This window comes from Phocoena sinus, chromosome 5, assembly GCF_008692025.1.
Source record: "Phocoena sinus isolate mPhoSin1 chromosome 5, mPhoSin1.pri, whole genome shotgun sequence".
Classification (NCBI taxonomy): Eukaryota; Metazoa; Chordata; class Mammalia; order Artiodactyla; family Phocoenidae; genus Phocoena; species Phocoena sinus.
The window spans coordinates 48,928,222-48,946,019 of record NC_045767.1 but is presented as its reverse complement, the minus strand read 5'-3'; positions in this window follow the sequence as shown (position 1 = coordinate 48,946,019).

Below are 17,798 nucleotides of genomic sequence, written 5' to 3'. Positions count from 1 at the left end.
TCTGTTCTCTCTTGCCAGTCCTGGATAATATTGCTACTATTTACAGTTCTTTCAATTTGTCTTCAATCCTGTAAAGATGCACTAATATACAGCTTCAAAGTGTGTCTGAGCCATGCCTGTTTTTCCTCTGTTTAACTACCTTCACCCATTGAGCAGACTGCCTTTGCTATTTAGCCTGAGGACAAGGTTGCCTGGTGAAGTCTGGTGCAGTGTTGGTCCCTTACCATCCAGGATATCTAGTCATGGAATGTGAGTGTGATGCCTAGGTGGGGCTGATGAGACCGAAGCGGCAACGGAATATGTCCTTGAAAATGAATTTCCTTAGCACATGGCAGGGCTCTGAAAATCCAGTTGAACCTGAGTCTGTAGTCTGATGCCACACTAACACCTCACTGTACCTGTTCATTCTGTGGAGTGTTCCAGAATGGAAAGTGATTAAGATGTTCTCAAAAACCAGGGCCCAGGAAAGTTTCTTCAATGCTATTTACATTTTTTTCCCTTTGCAACAGGGATACCTAGATTTCCATTTTTCTTAAGAAGAGCAATTTAAAAGTCATTATAAATGAATAGATTATCCTCATATCACTTGTGATGAAGATGATGGTAAACCTGATGAGCAGGTATGAGCAATGTATTTTCTTTAGAATCCCAACTCAATTGAAGATACCCTACTCCTTTTTTTTTTTTTTTAAGAATGTGGACCATTTTAAAAGCCTTTACTGAATTTGTTACAATATTGCTTCTGTTTTATGTTTTGTTTTTTTTGGCCCCGAGGCATATGGGATCTCAGCTTCTGGCCCAGGGATCGAACCAGCACCCCCTGCATTAGAAGGAGAAGTCTTAACCACTGGACCGCGAGGGAAGTCCCAAAGATACCCTACTCCTTCTTATCCACATGGTGTCTGGGAATAATAATAGTATTTAACTAATTGAGCTATTTGGGTTTATTGAGATAATTTGTATAAAGCAATTAGAACAGCGCTTGATGTATAGCAATGGGCTCAATAAGTAATTACAATAACACTTACCATTCATTGAGCATTTACCATGTGACAGTCTGTTCTAAGTGCTTTACATGAATCATCTCAGCAACTTTGCTCGAAGTCAGGAAGCTCTGATGTAGCAGAACGGGGATTTGAACCCAAGCATGCTCCTAACTTCTGCATTATCCTACCACTTCCATAAATGTGGGTCATTATTTCTTCACATTAATATTGATACATTTCTCATTTGATGCCTCGCTGCTCAATTTTATTTCAGTTCATTTATCCTCCCTGTTCACTCAATCATAGGATGTAGCCAGGAATCTCTTGGTTTGAGTAACTGCCAAAGGAGAGGAAGGAGTTAAAAGAGGCAGGCAACTGATGCTCATTTTGTGTGTCACAATGGGAAACGGCCTGAAAAGGATGCCAGGAACTTCATGGGGGTGTCAGGGCAAGTGATTTAGCTGGCTTTGAGTATTTTCCAGGCTCTGGTTGAATTCTCTGGTAAGACTGGTGTTATTCTCCACCGGTCTTGTAATGAAGACTGCCCTTGCTATGAAAAAAAAAATGCCACTTCATATTTGTGTATGGTTGTGTATGGTACAAGCCAGATGCAGTGAACTTGATCTTGGTTCCATTCTCCTCCCTCCCACTCAGGTCAAAGTGGGACCTCCCACTCACATGGTACTTTCCATACTTCCTTAAAGGCTTTCACCAGATGCTGCTGTGCGTCTAAAACGCTATCTGATCGTGATCTCTGTGGAGTCACACCTAGGTTTCAATCCTGGCTTGGGTATTTCCTGATGTAATCTACTAAGCCCCCTACTCTTCAGTTTCTCCTGCACAGTGGAGATAATGGCACCTACCTCATAGGGTTTATGTGAGGATGCAGTGGAAGAAGTCATATAAAGTGCTTGGTTCACTAATCTGTCAAATAGTGATTATCCTAAAAATATTAGGCACTATCATCTAAATTTTGTTTTAATAGATTTTAAGCTTTGCAAAGACTGAAGATAGGGTTTTTATTTCTCATACCACCTTGTATAATACCTGGACCATAAATCTAACAAGTGAATGAATGAATAATCAGAACTATATGGAATGAAGTTTGGTTTTTGACCAGGCTAGCTAATTGAGACTCTAAGACTAGGGTATGGAGAAAGCTCTTCCAGCCCACCCCATTTAATATCATCCCCAACTTGGAATCAAAAGACACGGATACAGGGCTTCCCTGATGGCGCAGTGGTTGAGAGTCTGCCTGCCGATGCAGGGGACACGGGTTCGTGCCCCGGTCCGGGAAGGTCCCACATGCCGCGGAGCGGCTGGGCCCGTGAGCCATGGCCGCTGAGCCTGCGCGTCCGGAGCCTGTGCTCCGCCACGGGAGAGGCCACAACAGTGAGAGGCCTGCGTACAGCAAAAAAAAAAAAAAAAAAAAAAAAAAGACACAGATACAAATAACTAGAATCCCTTTGTTTCCTGCCTCAGTTCATCAAAGGGCAGCCTCATCTCTCATCTTGGAAGGAAACATTGTTTTCCTTGCAAAAGCCATATTGCTGAAAATGAAGCAAAAATGGGTTCATTCCTTCCAGTAACTGGTGATTTTGAAAAAACAGTACTTTAGGGATATGCTCTGAAGTGCATTTTTCTGGGCACAGGCCAAGGAAACCTTGTAGTGGCAGCAGGGTCTGAGCGACTCCCCAAAGTTGCTTTGTTGACGTTTCTTTTAAACAGATACCCGACTCTGCCTTTAACCCTCCTCGTTAGCTTCTTGAGAGCATGTCGTGTAAAGCTTCTGGTAAACAATCCTAACAGCATCCCCTTTCTTTCACCACTACCTCCTGCTCACCCCTCCGCCTCCAACCACCCCCAGGGCAGAGGTGCAGAACTTTCCTGGGTCTAAAATCACATCAACCCAGAAAGGGTAAGCCATCTTGTGAAAAGTCACCATGAAGTGTTGGTTATTTATCCCTGTGGAGTCAGTGAAGGAATGCATGTGTCAAGCACTTAGTGTATATCTGGCCACTGTCAATGTATAGCTATCAGCTTGACTGGCCTCTGATGCTTTGGGACCTGGGGCAATGTACCAATTCCACCTAAAACTCCACTTCTTCATCTGTTTGATGAGGATGAAAATCTTTATCTTCTTCAGAGTGGTTGTGAGGGCAGGGCAGTCACTGTGCTTAGCCCTGTGTTTTGGCAAGTTATGTGCTCCATGAGCCTAATTATCATTTATGAATATTATCGCACCTAATCCTAACAAAACCCCCAAGGGAGGTATGTTGGCCCCATTTTGAAGACCAGCAAACTGAGGTTTAGAGAGTTGAAGTCGCTTGAGGGAGGTCAAAGGTCTGGAGTCTGTGCCCAGGTCCCTTCTTTCTATTGATTACTCTAGCTTTTCTCTTGTAAAAGGGAAGGCCAGGCTCTATAGGAAGAAAAAACATTGGATTAATGCTGTAATTTGAGTCCAAGCTATGAATCGAAGCTAAGAGTTATTGACAAAGTCACTTTACCTATTTAGACTGCAGTGTTCTTCCAGCTGCAGTCAAAGGATGGGAGTGGATGCCATGCCTGGGTCTTCTCACCCTCCATATCAATGGTGTTCAGGTATTTTGGACAGGGACACCTTCTCTGATGCCTTCCTTGTGTTGCTTTCCTTGGTCATGTTGTCGGGAATCACAGATACTACTCACGTTAAACACAGAAGAGAACATGGCCAAGATGTTTTGGTGTGCAGGCGCGTGGCTCACCTTAAGGAGAGGTACCAGCGGCACGGTGCTCTTGTAGCATCCTAAGAGAGTGTGCAGAAATCTTACAAGAATCCCCAGGCAGGCTTGGCACTCTAGATAACAGAGAGTGAGAGGCCTTGGAATCAGTGAGAGAGCAGGTGGCTTTTAGGGAAGGCGAATGTATCGGTTACATTATTCATTCAAAAGCTAGTCACTGCCTCTTGTGTGCCAGGCACCATGCTAAGTTCAGGGATATCCCAGTGAACAAGATGGATAAAAATCTCTGCTTTCATAGGTAGGAGGTTATATTCTAGTAGGAATAGATATTATATAAATAAGTAGACAGATATACATAACAAGTGGTGACAGTGCTTTGGAGGAAAATAACACTTGTTCAGAGAGTAGTGACTCCAAGGTCTGAGGGCTGGTGTGCTGTTCCACACACTGCAGCTAGTGAGGGCCTCTCTGTGATGGGGCTTTAGAGCCAAGACCTAAATAAAGCTGCATATTCATGGAGCAGTCTGGGAATAAGCATTCCAGTAGAGGGAATGGCAAGGGCAAAGGCCTGAGCGTATGAGGTAAACAGTCTGAAAGGAAACCCCACAGGCACTGGGAAGAACAATTCAGTTCCAGAGGAACCCATAACTGTAACATCCAGACTGGGTAGAAAGATCCTTATTCGGGCACTTTTCACTAGCAAACTGCCTACACACAGTTCTCAGTCCAAAAGCATCGATTTGATTTTATTTTAATAAAAATTATATATATTTAAGGTATACAATACGATACTTTGATATACATATACATAGTGAAATGATTACTACAGTCAAGCTAATTAACATATCTGTCTCCTTACATAGTTACCTTTTTTTTTTGTCATGACAGCACCAGAAATCTGCTCTTAGCAAATTTCAGGTATACAGTATGGTATTGTTAACTGTGACCATAATGCTACACATTGAATGTCTAGAATTTATTCATCCTACATAACTACAACTTTGTACCCTTTGACCAACATCTGCCCACCTGCCCCACCTCCCCACCCCTGGTTACGACCATTCTACTCTCAGCTTCCACGAATTCAAATTTTTTAGATCGCACATAACAAGTGAGATCATGCAGTACTTGTCTTTTTTGTGTCTGGCTTATTTCACTTAGCATAATGTCCTCCAGGTTCATCCCTTTCATCCGTGTTGTCACAAATGGCAGGATTACCTTCTTTTCCAAGACAGAATAATAGTCCTCTGTGTGTGTGTGTGTGTGTGTTTGTGTGAGTGTGTGTGTGAGGCATTTTCTTTATCCATTTATCCACTGACAGATACTTAAGTTGTTTCCATATTTTTGTTATTGTGAATAATGAACGTGCAGGAATCTTTTCAAAGTACTGATTTCATTTCCTTCGAATATATACTCAGAAGAGGGATTTCTGAATTATGTGGTAATTCTATTTTTAATTTTTTAAAGAACCTTCATAATGTTTTCCCAATGGTGGTACTAATTTACAGTGCCTAAAATTACCCTTTCTCCTTATCCTTGCTAATACTTATCTTTTATCTTTTTGTTAACAGCTATCCTAACAGGTGTGAAGTGGTATCTCAATGAGGTTTTGATTTGCATTTCCCTGGGGATTCATGATGTTGAGCACCTTTTCTCAACCTGCTGGCCATTTGTATGTCTTTTTTGGAAGAGTGTCTGTTCAAGACTTTGCACATTTTTTTAATCAAGTTGTTTGTCTTTTTCTGCTATTGAGTTGTATGAGTTCCTTATATATTTTGGATATTAATCCCTTATTAGATATATGGTTTGCAAATATTTTCCCCCATTCTGTAGGTTGCCTTTTTATTTTGTTGATTCTTTATGCTATGCAGAAGCTTTTTAAATTGATGTAGTCCCACTTGTTTATTTTTGCTTTTATTACCAAGACATCAGTTTTAAATATGAACATAAAAAACTCAATCATTGAATTTTATTTATGAGGCAAATTGAAGGGCTCTACTGAGTTCCCCGGGGGTAGAAAAACATAGAAAAATCCCATCTGAGGACCACAGGTTATGTGTGTTTAAGTAAGTAATAATCCTGTGAATGAGCAGGAAGGAAGAGCCATGAATTCAGTTAACTACTAGTTTGGAAACTTCTCATGTTGCAAAGTTATGGGGGTTAATGGATTAATTAGAATGTCACGAAACAGTTTGGGAGGGTCATTTGGGGTGTAACCTTCATTCCTGGGCTGATAAGTACTTGTGCCAATGCTTAGACTTTTATTTCATTTAAAGCTGTGTGGAATAATGGGAAGAAATAATGGACTTTGAGTTGAACAAATCAGAGTTTGAATCTTGGTCCCATCACTCAACAGCAGCATGGTCTTGAGCCTGCTATTTAAATTCTTTTTTTTTTTTTTTTTTGTGGTACGCGGGCCTCTCACCGTTGTGGCCTCTCCCGTTGTGGAGCTCAGGCTCCAGACGCACAGGCTCAGCGGCCATGGCTCACGGGCCCAGCCGCTCCACGACATGTGGGATCTCCCCGGACCGGGGCACAAACCCGTGTCCCCTGCATTGGCAGGCAGACTCTCAACCACTGCACCACCAGGGAAGCCCCATGTTATTTAAATTCTATGAGGTATAGTGTTTCTCTGTAAATCTCATCTAATTATATTTATTTTCAGAGTAACTAAGAGGGAAAAACAAAGTAAAGCATCTGGTATGTGGTAATTACATAATTAATGGTGACTGTTGTTATCCAACAAGTATCTATACCGCACGTCTATATGCCCTCCATGGAGGCATGTGGGGAGCTTAAAGGGAAGGCAGATGTGACTTATGCCCTCTAGAAACTTACTCTTAAGTTGTGAAGATGTCCACCCAATTGGCTATAATATAAAGTACTGTAAGAGAAAAACAAGTACTATAAAAACACAAAGAAGGAGAGATTTCTTCCAATTCTGCTTGGAGAAGTTTCATGGAAGAGTTTTAGGAGCCCGACAGGCAGAGTTAGTGTGGAAAGGATTTTCCAAATACATGCAGTATTTTTGAACAAAGCCCAGAGATGGAGAAGCTCAGAATGAGTCTGGAGGAAGGAAGCTGAGCTGTCAGGTAGAGTGAATGAACAGAAGTAGGGCCAATGAGGTGCAGTCCTCAAGCTGGGACCAGATCATGTAGCGACCAAGACGCTGTTCCAAGGATCTTGACTTTATTCAGTAGGCAGATAGGGAGCCATGGAAGGTTTCTGATTAAGGGAACAATAAGATGAGGGTTGCATCTCAAAGTGATTACCCTGGCAACTCTACGTGGTATGCATAGAGCATGGAGAGACTTGTGATAGAAACAAGAGCCAGTAGTGATTGAGCACTTACTCTGTTCTAACAGTATTACTCATTAATCCCCTCAACAGTCCAATGAGCTAAGTGCTACTGCCTTGCCCCCTTTTACAGATGAGGACATTAAGGAATAGAGATGTTAAGTAACTTACCCAAGGTCACACAGCTAATAAGAGGTCAGTCCTGAATCCAGGCAGTCAGACTCTGGAGTCCATCCTCCAAACCATTACTCTGTATTGCTTCAAAAGCGGACCAGGGTCTTCCCTGATGGCGCAGTGGTTGGGAGTCCGCCTGCCGATGCAGGGGACGCGGGTTCGTGCCCCGGTCCGGGAAGATCCCACATGCGGAGGAGCGGCTAGGCCCGTGAGCCATGGCCGCTGAGCCTGCGCGTCCGGAGCCTGTGCTCCACAACGGGAGAGGCCACAACAGTGAGAGGCCTGCGTACCACAAAAAAACTACAAAAAAAAGCTGACCGGAAGTTAAGGATGCCTGCATGCTACCCTGCCCTGCCTCTGCCTAATGTTTCTTCCTCTTCCTTGCTCCTCAGTTTGCTCATCTCTGAAATAGGAGACTTGAATTGGGTTTCTGAGATGCTTTCTAACTCGGGTTTCTTTTTTTGTTTTTTTCTCTTTTGTTTAAATTCTGTATTTGAATGTGGGCCTGATCTATTTGATCAGTACAGTAATGGAGGAAACACAAACGTGAAATGGTTGTGCAAGTTAAAGACAGAAACTCTAAACAAGTTTTGTTTCTGCTTGATTTTTTTTCTTCTGAAACTTTCTCTTGCTTCAGATTTACTCCAATCAATTAAAAACATACAAACAAGCATAGAAGGTACACAATGAAAAAAATATGTACATGTTTTGGTGTATTGAATGGCAATGAGCTAATACATAAGGTAACTGCTCAACTCTAAGATTTACAAACATTAAGAATACTTACTAATTTATCGTAATCATGCTTTGAAACGATGTGATAGTTACTACGCAAACCAGAGTATTAGTTCACAATGACTCACACAGAGCCCCAGGATAAGGCAACTCATTGAAAATAGAAAGTCAATATTGAACAAGTCCCTTAAGCCGTATTTCTCTCTGCGCTCAGCTAGTTGGGACAAAATACACACTTTGCTTTTCCTGACTAGTAAACAGGGTTTCTGAAACAGCTGAATCCAAGCTGTCATTTCGCCTCTCAGCATTTTCCGGTTTTTCTTCTTATTTCAAGATGCGGTGCTCTGGTCCCTGTCTGCAGCGGGAGTCCAGACTCTGGTTAGTTTCCGTTTCCAAGGCAACTGACCAGCCCAACAAAGCCACAGCGGCGCCGGGCGCGCTGGTCCCGGGGCCGCGGAGCCATCACTGCCGTGCGTCCTGTTTTCTCCGGACCTTCCTGGTGATCTCCCGGGTCTTCGGGTGATCTGCGCGTTACTTCATGCGTGGCTGTCTCTTTGTGTAAGAGTGATAAAGAGGAAGCTGATAATTCGACAGGCCCGACTTTATCCGACTGCCACTTCTAGCCTCTGCTACAATAGACAGGATGAATGCATTTTCTCTCATTCACGCCCTCTCTCCATCTCGTCGTCTCCTCTCCCTGTCTCTCTCTCTCTCTTCCCCCCTCCTTCCCTCTCTCCCTCCCTCTCTCCCTCTCTCCCTCTCTCTCTCCCTCTCTCCCTCTCTCCCTCTCTCCCTCTCTCCCTCTCTCCCTCTCTCCCTCTCTCCCTCTCTCCCTCTCTCTCTAGCTCTCCTCCTCCCCTTCTCCTCTGGCAGTAGCCTTCTTAATGTAGTTTAATGGCTTTACAAAGAAAGCCAGGCAGAGGAGCACTTCTCAGTAGCTGTGGTCGGACCATGACCTAGCTGACCATGAACTTGGAAGGGCTTGAAATGATAGCAGTTCTGATCGTCATTGTGCTTTTTGTTAAATTATTGGAACAGTTTGGGCTGATTGAAGCAGGTTTAGAAGGTAAGGGAGTGCTTTTTAGTGACTTCTAAAAATTCTCTGTTTTGCAATAAAAATTTCTTAAGCGAGTATAAGAGGCACCTGAAATGAGATCAGAGAAATGTTACTCTGGGGTGGACATAAAGAGAGGTGGGTTTTTCAGGGTAGGAAAGATTAATAAAATAAACTTTTTGCAAGTTTCAGTAATGTTTTCAGAACAAAAGAATGTTAAAAGTATGAGAAACACTTTGAATCAAAATGTTAGAACCTAAACTGAGATAAAATGTTTATAATTGGTATGTCTGCTTATATTGAGAGTATTTAGTCCATATTGATGTTGTATTATTTTATCTAATATCCCCTTTTATTGTATCAGCAAATTTTATTTGGATATATTGTGAGGTCCACTTGTTTATTGCTATGTAAATGCATTCATCAAATGGAAATGGTTATACATTGATTATAATTTCTTGTGGTTTAAGACTGGAGCCTAAGAATGATAAGCTTTTTATAAGGTGTCTCAAGAAGTATTTATAACATTACTTATTTTACATCCCAACGGAGATTCTAAGGGGCAGAGTCCCCAATTCATATGACAGATCTTAACATAGATTCCAAAGAGCCAATTGTTTTTCAGGTGTTGCTGTTTACATTCATCAGATGCTCATTCCCCTATTCTCCTTAACAATCTCTCTTTCTTTAAAAAATAAGGTGTGTACTTGCCTGTATCTTTTCCTGAATTTGATGTTTCTTTGAGAATCTGAGTAAATTCAGATGATTATTTTCTTACTGTGCAGAACACATTTGAGAGTATTTTTGCATATGGCCAGTAATTGTTTCTGTAAAGTTGTCAGAGCAATTTTAAAAGCATCCCTAGGTGATGTTTGAAGTAGTTATGCTTTGATATTCTTCTTGTTTCAAATTTTAAACTTGAGTAAAAATGCAAATATGTTATAAATGTATTTACGTTCACAACTAATTCAGTCCTCTGGAGAATGACTGCCACATGTGACATAAATAAGGCTGCATTTACAAATAGCCAACGTCAAATTACAGTAAGTGTGTCACTCAGATGTAGGTTATAGAAACCTACATTTGTAATTGGTTGTGTGGGGGGATAGGTTGGAAAGCAGGGTTTGTTGAAGTAATTTTGAAGTAAGTTTGCAGAATGCTTTTTGCAAGCCCTTTCTGATGGCAATATTTGTAGTTCTAAAAAGAGGATAAATTTCTAAATTCTGGGAGTAGTGATTGCTCTTTAAAATTGACTTTATCTTTTGCATTGTTGTGATAAAGCAATAACTTGGTTTGGCTTCTCTGCCCTTTAGTGTGTGTTATTTTCCTGGCAAATGTGATCGGGACCTCCCATTTTAATGCCCTGGTTTTTATTCTCTCTGAGACTGACAGTTCCTTGGAGTAGTGTTGGTATTTCTAGCTGTGTTGAGGGACTTTTTTTTTTTTTTCTACCTGAGTTCATGGATGATTTGTGGTCATTCTTTAAACTTTTTTGACATTTTACTGTGCATTTTGTGATGAAACCTCCTCTGGTATTGGTTTTGTTTTAGGAGCACGAACATTTACTCTCCCAAATGATAGCATGTGTTTCCTTCCTCTAAGGACTGCTAACCTTTATGAAACTATTTTTTCCTATTCTTTATTATATTTCAAAATATACTAATTTGCACGAACAGTTTCTATCTTGTATTTTATATTTTACAGTATCAGCATTTTCCAGGCCAACATTGTACTAATACTATGGAGAGAATGTGCTTTCTCATAAACTTCAATGTAAACCCATATCTGAATTCCAGGTTTTAGAAAGTATTTTGAAATGGTAAAATGTTAATGACCACGTGAAGGAGGAATTATACTCAATATGTCAAAGTTGATAGAGAAAGAGAGCAATAGTGCTTTCCATTTTGAGGTTTGCATTAAGACTTATCGCCAAAGTCAATGCTAGAGTCAGAAAACCTTCAAAACAATATTTAAGTTGACCACACACTTTGTTTACTGGAGATATAAAACAAATAAACAGACTGATAAGCTCTAATTCATTGAATATAGTTTGAATATATAGATCAGAATGCGCACACTTTAAAGTTACAATCTAGTTTTAATGAATAAAAAATATAAAGAACATTTAATATCAAAATAGTATCTTCATAGATTTTTCTGAAGCTTTCTTCAAAACAAACACGGGTGCTCATTTCATTCAGATTTATTTTCAAATAAGAGTTCTCTTCCTCCCCCCTCATTTACATATCTAAGTTGAAGATAATGATTTCTTTCACCTTCCTTATTTCTGTCTGCTCAAGTGACCTAGTAAAGAAATTTGAGTATTAAGTAGAAAAATTTGAACCTAGGTTAAAGCCCTATGAGGATGATTTTGAGGGTTTTTTTCCCCCTAAACAATTAATCCTTTTCATCTAAACTTATAACTGTTTTATAGTGTAGTTGTCATTCAGAATGTAGTTTTTTTGTATTATTATATATGCAACATGCATTATGTCCTCAAGGGCGTGTATAATACTATGTTTGCATAATATAGTTATTATCTTGCTTTAAGTATGTATAGAAAAAATGTACTTCAAAATAAATTGGTAACATTAAAATCTGAAATATTTGTATTTGCTTATCTTTGAGTACTTTGAGCTTCCATTCTTTGCAGAAGACTGTGGAGTGGGTCCTGGATGTCCTGGGTCCTTCTCTTCCAGTCTATGTATGATATGCATAAACACATAATGCTACACATAGATCCATGGCATGTATTTATAAACAAATAGCAGGTAACAGTCTTTAATATGAGAAAATAAGACAGTAGTAAGAGTACAGACTCTTACCCCTCCTTTGCCACTCTCTTGCTTTCTAACCTTGGGTAAGCTACGTTACCTCTTTAGTTGTCTAAAATGAGAAAACTGGACTTGATAACCTTCATGGAAGTTTCCATTTAAAAAGTTCTATAAGTCTATCAGGTAATTAAACTTTGATCGTTTATATAACACATATCCTTTTTTATGAAATGGGTATCAATGGCCTACTTTGGGATTGATATGCAGTGCTGTTACTAGGCTGATCTTTCCTTCTCTTCCATAGTGGGATAATTCATCATACCTCAGGAGATTTTCGTTGTATTTCAGGAGAATAGAGAAATGTCCTTTCCTGCAGCTCTAGAATTTGACATTTGGGGCTGCTATTTTAGGTGTCCATGTGATAGAGTTTCTCAAAACTTACATGGGATTTCAACAACAGATAAACACATCATGTTATAATTTATTAATATTTCATAGTCCAATTCTTTTCTTTCTTTTCTTTTTCTGTTTTGCAATTCAAAGTTCAATATTTCTTTTTAAGAAAAGAAATATTAATACCAGGTCAGTATGCATGCAAATAATATTTTTAACTTGAGCAAAGTTTTGAGGATAATTCACAATGCCAGAGTTTTGAATTCACAGATTCTCTCTACTTAGTGAGGAGTTCAGGAAGTTCCAGGGTTATGCTGGTTTGGAACACTCCTAAAACCTCACAAGAGTAAATTACCTCTTTTCCAGCTATAAAAATGAAAGTGGTTTTCTGTTGACACATTCCAGGGAGAAATTGAATCAAAATTTTAATGGCAAAGCTATTTCATTATCTCTATATGCAACACTGGGCTGTGAAAATGTCTACTTTTCATCCAAATATGTATTAAATCATGCTGAAGTAGTTACTGAATTGAGAAAGAGCCATTCTTCTCCCTACTACTAACCTTGATAAAAGGCAAAACTTTACAAAAATGCAATAACACACGTGACTTGAAAAAAATTTTTTATTGGTAATCCTCTTTGATAAAAAGACAAAAGAAATTAACTGATAATCTAATCCCTTTGTAGAATACACATTAGAATTTCTTTTGTATTTATTGAGCTCACATTATTTAGCAGATATCTGTGATGCTGTAATACAGCTTCCCCAAGAGGTCTAAGCAAGGCATTAGCCGTATACTCAAAGATGGATTTTCAGAACCCTGGTTCTTAATTCTGCTGTGCTGTTGACAGAATTGTGGGTGTGTTGGGTCTGTCAATAAATTGGGCCAACTGGAAAACTGTACTGACTGTGTGACCATTCCATGATGTTTAATGAGGACCAAGGGACTGGAGACGACAGGGAGGGGGTTATGATTTCTATCTCGGATCGCTTAATTGAAATTTACAAAGCAGACTCTTCTAAAATTCTCCTAGAATTCTGCTTCTCCAGATGCAATGGGATGCCAAAGCTATGTGTATTTCAACTATCTGGAAAGTCTTTCTAAAGTGAAATGTTTAAGAAAGATAAAAGATTTTATAGAGATATTAGAAAACTTAAAATTTTTTACACAGTCTCAGTGTGGAATAAAGGGAATACTCATACAGTTTGATCTTCTTTGGGGTCTTTTATAGTTAATATTTCAAAAACATTAATATCGACAAAGGGGCTATTGGAAGAAGAGGATTTAGTGTGGTCAGAGATTATATTCAGAGGATCTAGAATTATTTTGCTTGGATTCTAATCACTGTTTCACCTCTTAATAGTCATATGATTTGGGGCTGTTACTTGACCTCTGTAATCCATATTTTTTATCCATAAAATGAAATAATGATAAATAAAATTAATATCTTGCTTTATTGAGGGTTACCAATATGCAAGGCAAGTTTTAGACACCAGTATGATATTAAACTGTGTATTAAAATGTTCTCTAGGTTAGTATAGAATTAGTATTAATATTAGTATACTAATATCTTATTTAATCTTCACCCTGGTCCTCTGAGGTAGATACTATTGTTCTCAGTTTAATGATGAGAAAATTTAGAGCTATAGAGGCTAAGTAACTTGGCTCAAGGTTACTCAACCAATAAGTCATACAGCTGGAACTCAAACTCAGGCCATCAGGTTCTATATCCTATTCGTTAATTTCCTAGACATTACAGCATGATGGCAATGGCAAATAATTTGGTGAAGGGGAGAAAGTGTTAAGTCAAGTATCCATTAACTCTTTCTACAAGGCTTTCTTGAATACATTCTCTGTGTGAACACTCTCAATCACTAACATTGTTTAATAAGCAAAAATGTTCATACTGACATACTGACTGTAGTATTCTACGCATAGCATAGAGAATATTATAAAGCCCCTATCTTATAAATCAGACATAAAATCTTATAACATAAATGAATCTTCATTAAATTTCAGTCTAATCAAAGACAGTATTCAGTTGGGCTCGGGGGTAAAAATTGAGAAGAAAGTCGATATATGTGTTCCGTCTCAGACTGAGCCCAGTTCCTATCTGGTTTGTCTGTGGGTGACAGGTGGGACTGCTGGAAATAGGTGGGACAGAGAAGGGCTGGTGAAGGAGAAAACTCTATATATTATGTTACGGTGTAAAGATGAGACCCTGAGTCCGGGAAGGGGGTTATTTATAAAAGGGTCTAAGATTTATGAGCAGGAATGATTGGAGCATGGATAAAGGAATAGATGATCCACACTGGATTTTGGATCAAGTGCATCCAGTGTTGGTTTCTAGTACAAAACAAGGGTTTTAGTCTTGATAAGCATGGTCATCAACAGAAAACACATACTCCAGCCTTTATCAGCAGGTATAAAGCATGAAGGAACACAGTTCTAGCTATGGGGAACAGAGTTCAAGGGAGGGAGGAAAGCTTAACTTAGCTGAGAATTCACTACTGGGCAAACAGAGTAAGAGGAGTGTTACATATACTATGCCCTGGAATTATCTTATCCGGCAAGTGAGATTGTAGGTGTTATTTCTGTTTTGCAGATGGATGAAAATGGAGATCCAGAGAGATTAATAATTTGCTCGAGGTCACAGGGGAATAAGTGAAGGAACCTGGAATAGTTGCAATACCTTCAGGTGGTACTGAACCAAATGACGTTCACTATACTACAGAAAATAACTATTCAGAAATGGGATACATTTTACACAGATAGATAAAAGCCACATTTAATATAAACCTTAATACAGACTATCCCTAAAAATTGTTACTTTTAAAAATTTTGACTTTTATTTTTTGTTTTACTTCTGCTTCTATGTAGAGGCATTCTGTGTAAAAACACAGCTATGATAATGAACAAAAAGAAAATGAGGAAGAGGAAAAAAGGAAAGATACGTTTATAAATCACATAATTGAAGCTCTGATTTATTCAGGCTTCATAAAATGGAAAATACTTAGAAATTACCAATTCCAAATCAATCATTTCATAGATGAAGAAACTGAGTCCCAGAGAGAATAAATGACTTACCGGATGACTTGATTTTGACAGGCTTGTCTCTGCAGAGAAAAATTCTAATGGATTATACTCAGACAATAAACTTCAAATATAATCTAAATTGCACCAAATATTTATCCAAGTTATAGCTCTCCTTAATTCTGCTAGTGGAGCAATCACTCTAAAGTTCAAGGATTCTAAGATGTGGGTGATGGGAAGTGGTTTTTTGCCTTAGCTTTGTCATTAGAGACAGGTGCCACCACAAAGAATCCTTAGGTTGAGGGACTTGGTCATAAATTGAGGTGTTTTCCACCTTGATGACTTGTCTGAATGTTAGTGGTAGAGAGTCATTACCCCCTGACAGTCATTCAGTGACCCCAATGGATGAATTTCTGGAAGGCACAGGCTTAATAGCCAGTAGATACATTTACAAGTCACAAGTGTACTTATCCTAATTGTTCACCACTCTGATTATTAAAAACAAGAAGTACCTTGTTTATTGCTTGCACCATCTCGCACCCATGAAATTGGTGAAATTTACCCCCACTCTCCAGGCTGTTGGGGGCAATTATTTGAAAAGCATTGAACATCATCAAGATGAATCTTACTGCTAAAAATATACCAATAGTATGGTTCAGCTGTTACAGGGAGGCTGTAGAGTATAGATGCTAAGAACATACTCTGAAGCCAAAATAATTGGAATTAACAACAATTAAATCCTGTCTCTAATATGTATTAGTTGTATGATTTTGGATAAGCACCCCAACCTTCTGTGCCTCAGTGTCTTTATATCTTAAATAAGAATAATCATAGCACCTCCCTCTCTTGTGTGTTGTACAGATTGAAATGTTACTATTCGTGTGTGCTTAGAGCCAGCTCTAGAATATTATAAATGATTTGTGTGTTTTGCCATTATGGACACGCACATCATCTTTCTTTCCAAAAAAAGGAAACCACCACTCAATATCTAAAACCAAAAGCTGAATTCATTGCTTGCTAAGCAAGTGAGAGCCGCACTTGTAGGATATAGTTGTTCAGAGAAAAACACTGCTAATGTTATTTAGAGTTTTAAGCTTTCCAAAGAGTGGTTATTATTAATGGGAAGTTGTCATTGATCAATTGAGTTGGGTTTAAAACTGGTTCTGGTGCTACTTGTTAATATAATTGAAAAATGATCATTCATTTCCTTTCTTGAAACTACAGTACAGGAACTTTTTATTTCCACAGTAAACAACATTTAAGATTATTTATTGAGCACCTCCCAAGTATCAGCCACTGTTCTAGACACTGGAGATGCAGCCTTAAGGAAAGAGACAAAATCTTTGTTCTTGCAAGCTGATCTGCTAAATTTTGAGATTCAAACTATAAATGCTACAGAGATGTATGGAAGACAGAGTAGTTATAGTATAATTCATTCATTCATTCACTAAATATGTGTTTCTCTACTATGCTTCACACATAGTTCTAGGCACAGTAATGAGCACAGTCCAAGTCCTTGTGGAATTTATATACTATTGGGGAAACAAGACAAAAAGATAAAGAAACAAAGGAATATATAATCTGATATTTAATAGAAACAAGCACAAAATGTAATAAGGGGACAGAAACAGGCATGTTATAATAGAGTGGTCAGAAAAGGCCTTTCTGAAGAATTGATTTTACTGCCAATAACTGAAAGAAATGAGTGTATGTGACATCGTAGAGTCTGGAACAAGAGGATTCCAAGCAAAGGGATGACCAAGTACAAGGGCCTTTGTTTACAAGTGTATTTCTTGTGTCCAAGGAGCACAGATTTGCTGGTGGAAGTGGAGCAGAGTGAGCTGGAAGGTTGGTGGTAACAGTGGAGGGATGGGCAAGGGCACAGCGTGCATGGCCATCACAAGGACTTTGGGTTTTGTTGTTTGTGTACTGGGAAGTCACTAAAAGATTAGGCTAGGGAGTCTCTATGAGTCCCCTATTCCAGCTTATTTTCTGGGCCTTGATATTTTTCACACCATATCTGCCTGCCCCATTGTCAGCAAAGGGTAGGCAGACACCTCTTTGCCCTGCCCCCAGACAACTGCCAGGACATTGACTCATTACCTTTTGTCAGACTTCTTTTATCTGGAAGAACTTCTATTTCCCATGACCGATCTTTAGCATATGCTGTGGACTAAATATTACTTTCTTTTTGTTGAGCTCGATCTGCCCTTTTACCAGCCCTGTGAGGTTGGAAAGCAGACCTAGTCTTCATTTCTCCTTACCAGGCTGCTTCAAGATCCTAGGATACAAACCCTACTCTTAATTGCATCTATAAGAACAGTGTAAATTGTCTCAGTAAGACTTTGCTAGAGAAGGTATTTTAAAAACAATCAAATAATATTCCTTGAGCACCTGCCATAGTGAGAGTATTAAGATAGTGGAGGCAAAGAGGCAGATTTCACAAAAAGGAAAGCCATGTTGTTATCCTTTGAGTAACTCCTCCTCTCCCACATATTAGCTTCAAAGATAAATATTCCAATTGGACACATTCCATATTGAGATGAGAATAAGATCCCAGATATTTGTACTAATAACATTTTTTTGGAACTAGCAAGAATTATAGACACTGTAGTCCAACCCCCTCATTT